Source organism: Rhinolophus ferrumequinum, chromosome 6 (genome assembly GCF_004115265.2).
Source record: "Rhinolophus ferrumequinum isolate MPI-CBG mRhiFer1 chromosome 6, mRhiFer1_v1.p, whole genome shotgun sequence".
Classification (NCBI taxonomy): domain Eukaryota; kingdom Metazoa; phylum Chordata; class Mammalia; order Chiroptera; family Rhinolophidae; genus Rhinolophus; species Rhinolophus ferrumequinum.
In genome coordinates this window covers 83,914,858-83,926,984 of record NC_046289.1, presented here as the reverse complement: position 1 = coordinate 83,926,984, position 12,127 = coordinate 83,914,858, and the positions used below count along the sequence as shown (strand labels likewise).

The 12,127-nt window shown below is 33.8% G+C and overlaps 1 pseudogene; it reads right to left on the bottom strand.

Moving 5' to 3' along the window:
- Nucleotides 1-728: 728 nt before the first annotated feature.
- On the bottom strand, nt 729-1,846 carry LOC117023208 (elongation factor 1-beta-like; annotated as a pseudogene).
- Nucleotides 1,847-12,127: the final 10,281 nt, after the last annotated feature.

The window sequence follows — 12,127 nt, the reverse complement described above, 5'->3', positions numbered from 1 at the left end:
CCAAGAGGCTCCAGAACCAACATACTTGGAGGTTGGTTACAGGCTAGAGCAGAGCACCACCCAATTAGCCCCACAAGTGGCACATACAAAGGGTGGTCTCAACAGGCCCTAGAGCCCACTAGGGTGAATCCTACTCAGCAGGGTAAGCCCCTTGCACAGCAGCCCGTAAGCTGTGGATATGGCCAAACCCCACAGCCAGTCAGCCTGAGGGTCAATCCAACCCATTGACATGCCAACAGCAATCAAGGTTCAACTATAACAAGGGCACACACAACCCACATGAGGGACACCCCTGGGACACACAGAGCAGCTGATCAAAGAGACTGTCAGGGTACCTACTCCATAAGGCTACCCAGCAAGACTGGGAGATCTACTTCATACAGAAGAAAACTCCAGAAAAAGAACTAAATGAAATGGAGACAAGAAACTTACCAGATATAGAGTTCAAAACAATGGTTATAAGGATGCTCAAGGAACTTAGTGAGAACTTCAACAGAGAGATAGCAAGCATAAAAAAAAGACATAGAAATGATAAAAAATAAAAATGAAAAAAAGAACCAGTCAGAAGCAAAGAATACAATAACTGAAATGAGGGATGCACTAGAAGGAATCACCAGCAGACTAGATGAAGCAGAGGATCAAATCAGTGATTTGGAAGACAAGGTAGCAGAAAACACCCCATTGGAGCAGGCAAAAGGTAAAAGAATCCAAAAAAAAATGAGGATAATTTAAGAGACCTCTGGTACGATATCAAACTCCTTCAGCATATCTGTTCCAACTTTATCATCTTTACACACTATAGTAGAAGTTTTCTAATTCCATACCCCACTGGAACTAGTTTAGAAGAGTCCCAGATCAAGCCATTTGCTTGAATGCTTCTGACACACTCCACTAATTTTGCCATATCTGTCTCGTCATCCCAAGGTTTGGCATATAATAAGATGGGAGATTTGGCAACAAGTGTAGGTTTTGTGGCTTTCTTTGACTCATACCGTACAAGCCGTTCTCATTGCTTCTTGGATGCTTTGCCTTTCTACTCATCATCAGATCCAAAGAGATCAATGTCATCAACGTCTTTACTATCTGTAGCTCCACTTCCTGCGATGTCTTCCAATTAGCAGGGCCATCCTTGCCCAAAGTTTCCTTCACTCCTGACAGGTTGGCCTTTTCCTTTCGTAAGACTTGATGTGATTATATCAGTGCAGGGCATGATATAAGTTGGCAGGTGGTGGGCAGGAGATTGCTTCAAATACTGCCACATCTGCTTGAGATGGCATATACCCTTGATGTAGCTTTTGTCCTCCAGGTAGTTGCTGAGTACCTGCAGGCCAGTGATGTTTTCAGGTCTCCACAACACAGGGCATCGCCTGGTCCAGGAGCTGGGTGGCAGGAAGAAAAAGAGGAGTGCAAGCACTCTGCCCCAAGCGCTAAGAGAAAAAGGCCGCAAAAGCCTTTCTTATATAGAGCTGGAGTTTTCCCTCCTCCACACCCGGCCAAAGGTTACAGGTCAAGTACATTAATCTCATTCCACAACAGAAAACTCAGGGGCTCTGAATTAAAGGGCCCACAAATTATCTGGGGGAATTTCTTTGTGTTTGGAAATTGAAAAATAACTTTTTTGTGAGCCAATAAAATGAAATGTAATGGACAGTATATTTTCTCATTAGTATTGGTATCTTTTAAAACACTATGTTAAGGAACGACTGAATATAAATACAAACTTTTGGGTGACCTAGGAAGTGGTCCTAGGATAAAGTGACAAAGTTAGCCCCATACTAAAATCATTACCAACATCAATACAGGCTAATCTGAGTGCAAAAATGGTGAACCCAGATGAAAATTTCATTGATGGTATTAATTTAATAAAAACGAAAGTCTTTAAAATGGAGTCCATACCTTTATAATATTTTTAAATCACCTTTATGAGGTAAAAAAAATCATGAAAATCTGAGGTATTACATAGAGATTTGTTATCTCACAGCAAAGAATTTTAAAAGAACTTTCATATGGAAAAATGAGTTACATATTTTTCTTTTACAAATAGACAAATGTCCAAAATTTGCTTATTTGTTTATCTTTTCTATAATGAGAATAGATTGCCATTAGCTAACTATCTAGCAAATTTTTAAAACATAAATGAACAACAAAGTCACTAGTTATTTTACGGCTATTGACAAACTGATTCCAAAGTTTTTGTGGAAAGGCAAAGGACACAGAATAACCAACACAATATTAAAAGAGAAAAACAAAGTTGGAGAACTGATGATACCTGACTTTAAGACTTACTATAAATCTATAGTAATCAAGACAGTGTGGTATTGGCGAAAGAATAAACAGACCAATGAACAGAATAGAGAACAAAAAAGAGACCTCCATATACTCATATGTAGTCAACTGATCTTTGACAAAGGAGTAAAGGTAACACAATAGGGTAAAGATACTCTTTTCAAAAATGGTGCTGGAACTGGACATCTACATGCAAAAAAAATTAATCTAGACACAGACCTTTTCTCAAAAATTAACTCAAAATGGATCATAGACCTAAATGTAAAATGCAAGACTGTAAAATTCCTAGTAATATCTCATGGTGATACCTTGACAGCACCAAAGACAGAATCCATGAAAACGAAAAATTGATAAATTGATCATTGTTGAAATTTAAAACTACTTCTTTGCAAAAGACAATATCACGAGAATTAGAAGACAAGTGACAGACTGGAGAAAATATCTGCAAAAGACACCATCTAATACAGGACTGTTATCCAAAATATATAAAGAACTCTTAAAACTCAACAAGAGGAAAATAACTTGATGGAAAAACAGGCAAAACATCTGAACGTACACCTCTCCAAGGAAGACATACACATGGCAAACTAGCATTTGAAAAGATGCTTTCTATAGTATGTCATCAGAGAAATGCAAATTAAAACAAAAATGAGATATCAGTACATACTTACTAGAATGGCCAAAATCTGTAACACTGACAACACCATATGCTGGCAAGAATGTAGAGTAACAAGAACTCTTATTTATTGCTGGTGAGAATACAAAGTGGTACAGTCACTTTGGAAGATGGTTTGGTGGTTTCTTACAAAACTAAACATAATTTTACCATCAGATCCAGCAATCACAATCCTTGGTATTTAATCAAAGAAGTTGAAAACTTATGTCCATACAAAAATCTACACAGCAATATTTATATCAGCTTTATTCATAATTGTCCAAACTTGAAAGCAACGAAGATATCCTTCAGTAGATGAATGGATAAATAAACTGTGGTACACCCAGACAATGGAATATTATTCAGCACTGAAAAGAAATGAGCTACCAAGCCATGAAAAAACATGGAATAAATGCATATTACTAAGTGAAAGATGCCAATCTGAAAAAGCTACATATTGTATGGCTCCAACTATATGATATTCTAGAAAAAGCAAACTATGGAGTCAGTAAAGATTTCAATGTTAGCCAAGGAAGGGGATTGAGGGACAGATGAATAGGCAGACCAAAGAGGATTTTTAGGGCAGTGAAAATATTCCATATGATATTATAATGATGTATATATATTATTATACATTTGTCTAAACCCATAGAATGTACAACACCAAAAGTGAACCCAAAGGTAAACTATGGACTTTGGGTGAATATGATGTGTAGATGTAGGTTCATCTTTGGTAAAAAGCTTGCTATTCTGGTGAGTGATGTTGATAATAGAGGAGGTATGAGGAAGGGGGATCTTAGGGGGTATCTTGGTACTTTCCTCTCAATTTTGTTGCAAACCTAAAACTGCACTTAGAAAATTGTGTTCAATAAACAACAAACAAACAGAATTAGTCTATCTTTGCAGAAAATATTTTAAAGCTTAACAATGAGTGAGAAAGCAATTCTTTTCCAAAAAAGCATGTACGGACAGAGTGTATTTGAATGGCTATATTTCTATTATTATGAGATGTCATTACCAAAAACAATGTGAAAGTGTTGTCTTCATATCTGCACACTTAAAAGCACAAAAATTAAAATATCTAACTTGTTCTAAGATTTTGTAAATAAAGGGTTTCACTGTGGATTTTTTGTTAAAAAATATTGAAATATAATGCTATTTAATTAGTTCATAAGAACAATTGAATTGAAATTATGGAAGATGGAAATGCATTATCAAATTTCAGAAAAAAAGATTTGAATAATTGATGGATGAGACTGAAAAATAAATATTGTTTTAGCTATAGCCAATGATGTACTTTTTCTGTTTTTAAGGTATGCTGTGTTTAGCCACTGCAGCAATCAAAAGCAAGGATCAAAATAAACTGAACTCCAATGTGCTGTACAACTGAGGCTGAAGTATAATAATATTGTATGTCAACTTTAAGAAAAAAATGCATATATATATATTATACATATACGTGTGTGTATGTGTGTATATATATATATTCATAGGAGGTGGAGTATAGCGTAAGGAAGATAGTCAATGGTATTGTAACAGTTATATAAGATGTCAGAGGGGTAGTAGCTTGGGGGAGGGGGATTATTACTTTGTGAGGGATGTAAATGTCTATTATGTCGCTTTGCACACCTGAAACTAATAATATATATATTATATATAATATATATTATATAATATACATTACATATGTATTATATATATACATATATAGTCATGGAATGTAAAGTACAGCATACGGAATATAGTCAATGGTATTATAATAACTATGCACGGTGGCAGATGGGTAGTAGACATTGGGATTATCACTTTGTGAGGTATGTGAATGTCTAATCACTATGTTATTTTGTATACCTGGAACTAATAAAAAATAAATAAATAATTAAAAATTAAAGTAAAAATAAATAAACTGAACTTTGAATCACTAGATCAAAAAACTGTTAAGCCAAGATTTTTAAAAATAATGAAGCATATTTAAACATGTTGCAAAAGTAGTTTAGCTATTTGTATTTGTTCTATGATATTTTGAATAAATTTTTATTGTATCTCATCCTTTTAAAATTTCTGTTTTGTGTATATTTTATCATGTGCAAAATAAATATATATTTATTTATGTTATATATTTAGTTATATATATTTATATTGGCTATGCATGCAAATATTCTTATGGATAGGGCACATAGACAGTGGGAAGACTGAAAGAAAACTTATTGAAGGGTTTAGAGCTGGGAAGTAGCATGATCAGATTTGTGTTTTCACATGCACACTCTAGAAATAGTATAGATAGCCACGAAAGTTTGGAGACAAACAAGTTAGGAAAATTTGACAGTGGGGTAGAGATAATTAGGCCTAAATCAACACAATAGCAGTGCAGAGAGATGAATAGTGACTAAAGTGAATAGAACTTGAAAAACCAACTGTATGTGAGGGTCAGAGAAAGATCTGAAATAAGGATAACCTGATACCTGGTTTGGAGTATAAGTAACTGGAGTCTAAGTAATTGGTAGTGCTGTACTCACCAACTCAGGAACTTCCCTACAGGAAATACCAGGAGACCAGCAGATGTAGGAGAAAAAGCTAACATACCTGCTAAATCTGAGATAAGTAGTGTGAGAGATAAATATTGACGTTAGAAGGCTGGGCTTACAAATACAGAGTTGAGAGTTGTCAGTTTATATGATTATACTTCATTAATGCAGCTTAAAAATGGATTACTTTTCTTTATGGGGGAGAAAAGGGTGTCAGTTATATCGTCCTGTTAATTCATACTGAGTTTAAAGCTAAACTCTTAAAGCTTTTTCACATGGGATATTACTGTTAAGGCATTTCTCTTTATACTGTGCTGTTGCCATTGGCTTTTTGGACCTTGGAACAAGACTTTCCCCTCGTGTTTATTTCATTTTAACTTGCTCAACTGAACCCATCAATCAGTTTTTGAGCTATCCTTGGATGGTGATCACTATCAAGTACATCAGACGTAGCTTCCACATCTATCACTTCCTAGCTTCTGTTAATTGAAAATTTGGTGCTTTTTTTTTTTTTTTTTTTTTGCCCCTCCTGGCTTTCAGGTACCCATTATTGAATAATTGGTTCTTGGTACCCTACCATCATCAGTATCTGCATGGCCACTATTTTATTTTATTTTTACTTTTTGTTGTTGTTCTACCTTATACGACATTTCCAATCCTATTTTTTCTCCTTATAGCTTCCCCCACCATACTGGAACTGCATTGAAAAGGTAAAAAAAAAAAAAAAAAGAAGAAGAAAAGAAAAAAATTGAGGACTCTACAGTGTTAACTTTCCCATCTATGAAAATGGCATATCTCTCCATTTATTCTCATTCATTTGTTGAATATTTCTTCAGTGCTTACCATGTTTCAAACTCTTCTCTAAAAGCTGTGATCATATTAGACAAAAGTTTCTTTGTGTCTTTTAGTAGAATTTTAATATTTTTCTATAAGTATTTTCTACATTTTGTTACATCACTTTCCATACACTTCAAGTTTTGTTGCTATAATGAAAGGCATAAGATTTTCCATTATATTTTTTTAATTGGTTAGTGCAAGTATAGAACAATTCTGTTGACATTTTTGCCATTGTAATTACTGGACTTCTATCTAGCAAACTTACTGAATTCTTTCATTAGTTTTAATAGTCTAAGTTTTCTGTCTTATGTTTTCTGTCTTAAGTAGTCTTAAGTTTTCTGTCTCTTCCCATCCAGTCCTTACATTTTTTTTATATCTTTTTCTTGCCTTACTGCATTGTCCAGAGACAATTACTTGTGCAAGAATTCCCAAACCACCCTCTTAATAATTTAGTCTAACTTGATAACGATACCACTAATCAATAGCTTGCAAACTAACTTCTCTATTTCTTTTTTCTTTTTTTTTTCCCGTTTTGGAAAGAAATTTTCTAGAATCTCTCATTCTCCCCAATATCATTTTTTAAAATCTCAGTCCAAATAGTTTCAGAATTTTCTAAATGAGATTGTGCACACATTCCAAGGCTATTGTATTTGCTAAATGCCGTGTTTCAAGATGTCTTATAGAGAGATTTAGGTTAAGTCTTACATGATGGTAGAGAAAGGAAATCAACGAGATTTTATTTGAACGTCAAGACTTCATCTAATAGCATCTGTAAATATAGGTTAAATATATTTCTTTCATTTCTAATATAGATTTATTCCTATCACACTATCATCTTTAGAGTTGGCCTCTGAAATAATAAAAAGTGGGAAAGAATGGAACGCATCATAAAGGCTATAGAGGTGACAACAGATGTTAATCAGACACCAAATGATATAAAAGGATGAAGAATTCTGAAGCTTGGGTTCATTTAGTACATCATGGTTAGTTCAAAGTAAAATCAGGAGTTAGTGCCTAATTTGTACCTGTTGTATGAAGTAACATGTACCTTAACTTCTCAATATGATCATTTTGTTACTTATCAAAAGCACTAAATTCCTGTTTAGTTGAAAACATTTCTAGAACAAACCCATTTGATCATTTCATGGACGTTATATATTTGTTTATGAATCAATTATTGTAAATTACTTGTATGTACTTCTTTTCATTATGCAAATTCTTTGTATCATTATACTTTTTGTTTTGCTTGGATGTATTTTAGTATCTAGTTAGTTAGTCAGACTGACACTAAAACAAATATTTGGCACATGTTTGGAGTGGACTATAACTCAGAATCAAATTTAAATGGTTTATAGTGAAGCCAGGAAAATTTTTGCAACACTAGACACATAAAAATATATTTACTCAGCTAATACATGTTTCTTACTCACTGCTTGAGTAAGAAATTTACTAAGAAATATAAACACGTATACATATATAAATATTTGAGCTGGGTTAGAGGTGACAATTACAAAAAAGCTGCCATATTAATAGGAATCAATGAACTAACCCGTTTATTTCTCTCTCTACTTTTTGCCGAAGAGAATAGTGAGAGGAAAAATGACAAAATGGAGTAGGGGAGAGAGAAATACATAAACTACACTTAAAATCTATTGTCCAAGATCGTATTTCCTTTTTTTTTAAGTTATGATATTGTACCCTTTTCTCCTTCACGAGTTTTATTCACTTACCTCCTATGATAAAGTTTATTCATCCTCCTCAACTTCCACTTCCATACTCACTCAAAAATAATAATAATTACATCAAGAAAATAGCAAGTGATATGATCTATTTTACTGTTTTTTATCCTGAGATGTATAAACTATTAGTCAGTGTAAGGGTTTTTCTCCTGTTGGATTGAATTTAATTACTAAATTGGATCATTCAATTTTCCTATGAAAAACCACAATGTGACCCTAAGGAGAAAAAGAACTCATATTAAGAAAAGAACAGAGCAATAGACATATAGTTATAAAGGCAGAGCTGGCTAAAAGCATTAAAAGCAGGAATATTTACAGTTTACTCTTCTTCAGCTTTTTCTAGAGCAACAAATCCAAACAGGGCTATGTCTTATGTTGCTTTCTTTCACTTTACAGATGCTGAAAAGTTTAATTTCAAGTTTCTATCTCCTAGAAGTGGGGTGAAAAAAAAAGCTGGTTATTATTCCTAAACCCATTGAAATTGCATTTGTAGCATCAAAATGGATTTTTTTAAAGCAGGATGTTGGATTGACAGTAAAGCAGCTGCTCTGCAACAAACGAAAGCAAAAATTAATAAGAGACCTAGCAAAAGAAAGACTATTGGTTTTGCACACCCAGAGCAAATTGGCTGGATTTAGAAGAGCACACTTTGATCTTTTCCAGACTAATTACTGCTCTGTGGTTTGACTGTTTTGTGCATTAGTTGCCCTTCATACAAAACCGAAACTGCTATGGTACACAGCTGTAATACAAATGAAAATTTGACATTCAGTAAACAAAGCATGGCAAGGGTCATTCTTTCAGCACAATAAATGCATAATACAATTTTAGAATGCCTTTTGTATACAAAAAATGACACAATTTAAAGCAGTTTTGAACTCAGAGTAGGCAGTCAAGGCTGTTTGTAAAGGATAGAGAAATTGCTCCCAACTCTGATCTATAAATATAAATTGAAAACAGTTTATTTCAACACTGTAGAAATGCTGAGGAATTTACATATTTACTAAATAAATGTGCCCGCTTTTAGAAGATGGTTTTTCATTTGTCTATAAGGTTAACTGGGAGCAGATTTCTTAAGTAGCTGTTTGCAGTTAACAGTAATGGCTTTTATTCACCAATATGATTCCAGATTTGCTTCCGGGAAAGAATTCAGATTATTTTATACGTAAACTATATTAAAGTATTTAGTGCTATATTTATTTTTCAGAAAATATAATGAATTAAATAATAGTTCAACAACTACCAATTAAAGAATAATTAAATGTTGTATTATTTATAGATCACCATAATTATCAAAGCATAAATCTCTTTCGGCATAAGAAATATATTTAGCTTATAAATGAGTTATCCTTCAAAAGGGCATCCTTTTAAATAGTTTGTATTTGTAACATGGTTTTGACAATTTCTCTAACAAGCTGTACCATTAAGTTATCATCATATGACTAAAAAATGGTTCAAGTATAATACATTGAAAGGCTTTTATCTGATAATACTTGACCCAGTTTGTATTTAAACCAACTTCACCTTTAAAGTTGTACAAACTTTACCCAGTTTTTTTCAAACGCACATTTATGCAACATCAAATATACCTACATTTAAAAGTCAAAGGACTTACAATAATTTCAGTATTTAATGCTGAAATACTTCAAATATAGAGAAATATTTGATTAAAGAAGTGATCTATCAAAAACATTTCTAGCTAGACTAGACAAAAAACATCATCTTTTTATGCCTTATTTCTATCTCAAACTTTTAAAAAGAGGTGGTTTAGAGAATACTGGTGATATCGTTCACTAATTAACTATTCATTCAAAACTGAAAAAAAATTTATACAGGATTGACTGATAGCCAACAAACATAACCAAGACAGGACACCATGGGTGTTAAAGGTTGGAAATATTGAACTCTTCTATTCAACAATTTAAGAATACCAAACATAAGATGTTTAGCATATTTTCTCAATCATTATTTCTTTAATTGCTATATGAATTATATAAATTTTATGACCTACAGTTCCTCCCCTTTTTGTTTTCAAAACTTAGCTGGATACATCCTTCATATACAGTCAAAGCTGTCTTCTAAATGCCTGTTTCTGTCTGGCTCATTTCCTTACCTAATACAACAGCTCTCCTGGGGTGGGGGTGGGGTGGAGGAAGAAGAGTAGTTACCTATTCACAGCAAGGGACTTGAGAGTTCAGCATAATAGATTTTAACAATATGTCGAGAAGAAGCCCAGAGCTACAGTACTAAGCACCCTGTAGAAAGGTAGATAAATACATAGAGATAAAACCATAGACTTCAGCCAAGTGGATTGAAGAATAACAGAACCCATAATGCTTTCTACTTCAGCAACAATCAAACCCAACCTCTGCAAATTAATCAGCCTGCAAAACACCAAGAATGGAGAAAAGAGGATATTGATTTCTGGAGAAGTCACCTATATTTTATTTTCCCATTAAAAATAATCACAGAATGCTATTCTAAAATATAAAGACTTTTCCCCATGCAATAGTTCCTTTTTGCTAATACTGCTAACATTATCTCAGAATGACTGCAGAAAACACTTTTGGTTTAATTTGGGGGAGAAAATTATTAAATAAACCCTTAAAGCATTATTTGCCATGCATTTTTTTTCCTCAAGGGTGTTAAGAGTCTTGGGATTACAGTAATTTACTGATGACTCCATTCAATGTGCTTTCTTCCCTATGACCATTAATTATTAAATGCCTCTTTGCATTTACTTTTGTCCTAAGTCATGCCTTCAGATTTGAAAACTATCTCCAAAGGAAGAAGAAAGTAAGAAATACTTTTCCTTTTTCCTTTTTAAAATCAGTTTTCCTGTTCAACACCCAAATTAAAGACCTCTTCTAACTTACCTTACTCAAAAGTGAAAAATATGTTCACTGAAGTAGAACTTTTTACAACAAAAATTATAAGTTTGAAAACAGAAATTAGATTTTATTTAGCAATGGAAGCTGTTTTCCATAATATTTCCTGAATTATCCTGTAAAATAATAAAGAATTCTTTCATGTGCTGTACAATCAATTATAGCCTTGTGATTGAAAGACTTTTTTAATCCCCCCCCCAAATGGTTAATGTTCCAAGTTTGTGCTTTGGGAGTTATTATAGTCACAAGTTCTGTTTTAAATTAAACACCTAATTAAAAGGAAGCCATTCATAAATAGCAATGTGCATAAATCGGAACGGAATAATAGGGGCTCCACATATGTCCCCTTTTCCCACCAGGCTCTTAGAATGACTTTTCATCCCCAGGAAAAAACCCGAAATTTGTCAAGTAGCTCAATTGCAACCCCAGCATCTTTGCTGAGTATGCAAATTGGCTACCACTGTCACAAGCATGTCTGGGTGTGAGAGAACGGCAGCAACTGTTATCTGCCTCTAGAAATACCCCCTAAGCAGAGTGTTCTCATAGGTCATTCTGAGACTATCACCAGTATTACCCTGTTTCCTTCAGGCAAGAACCTAAGTTCTAGACCAAGAGAAAGAAATTCTCAGCCCTTGGGTAAAATGTGAGTGCTTTCAGGAAATCTCGTAAAAATAAATTACTCAACAAATAATGGGTCTTTTAACTGCTCCCCAAACTATGTTTCATCCTCTTGAGGTTGGAGGTTACAGAGTACTTTTAAAAATGGGTTTGACACTTGCTGATCACTGGAAAGATTCAAGGCATAAATGAAAGAGTGGACGGCAGAGCCACTACCAAAGGCGTCACACCACCACTGTTTCAATGCCTCCTGTTTATTTCTGTGCATTCAAATGCTTACAAACAAGTTTTGAAAATTTCAGGATTCACCAAGAGCCAGAACAGAAGAGACCACGTTCTGAGCATTCCATCATCAAGCAAAGGTTGGTTATAGAGCTGACCAGCCTTATCTTAGGAAAGCTATTTTACATTTCTTTTTCCCATCTGTAGAGTGGTTATAAACATTAGCTTTGTGGGATAAAGCCTGATGAGGATGAATGAATAAAATTGTGTCTTTAAATGATTTGAAGTCAGGTACAATCTGTGTAAAAAATTGGTACCTTTAACACATGGTGATCTTCCATCAAAGCAAAGGGAATG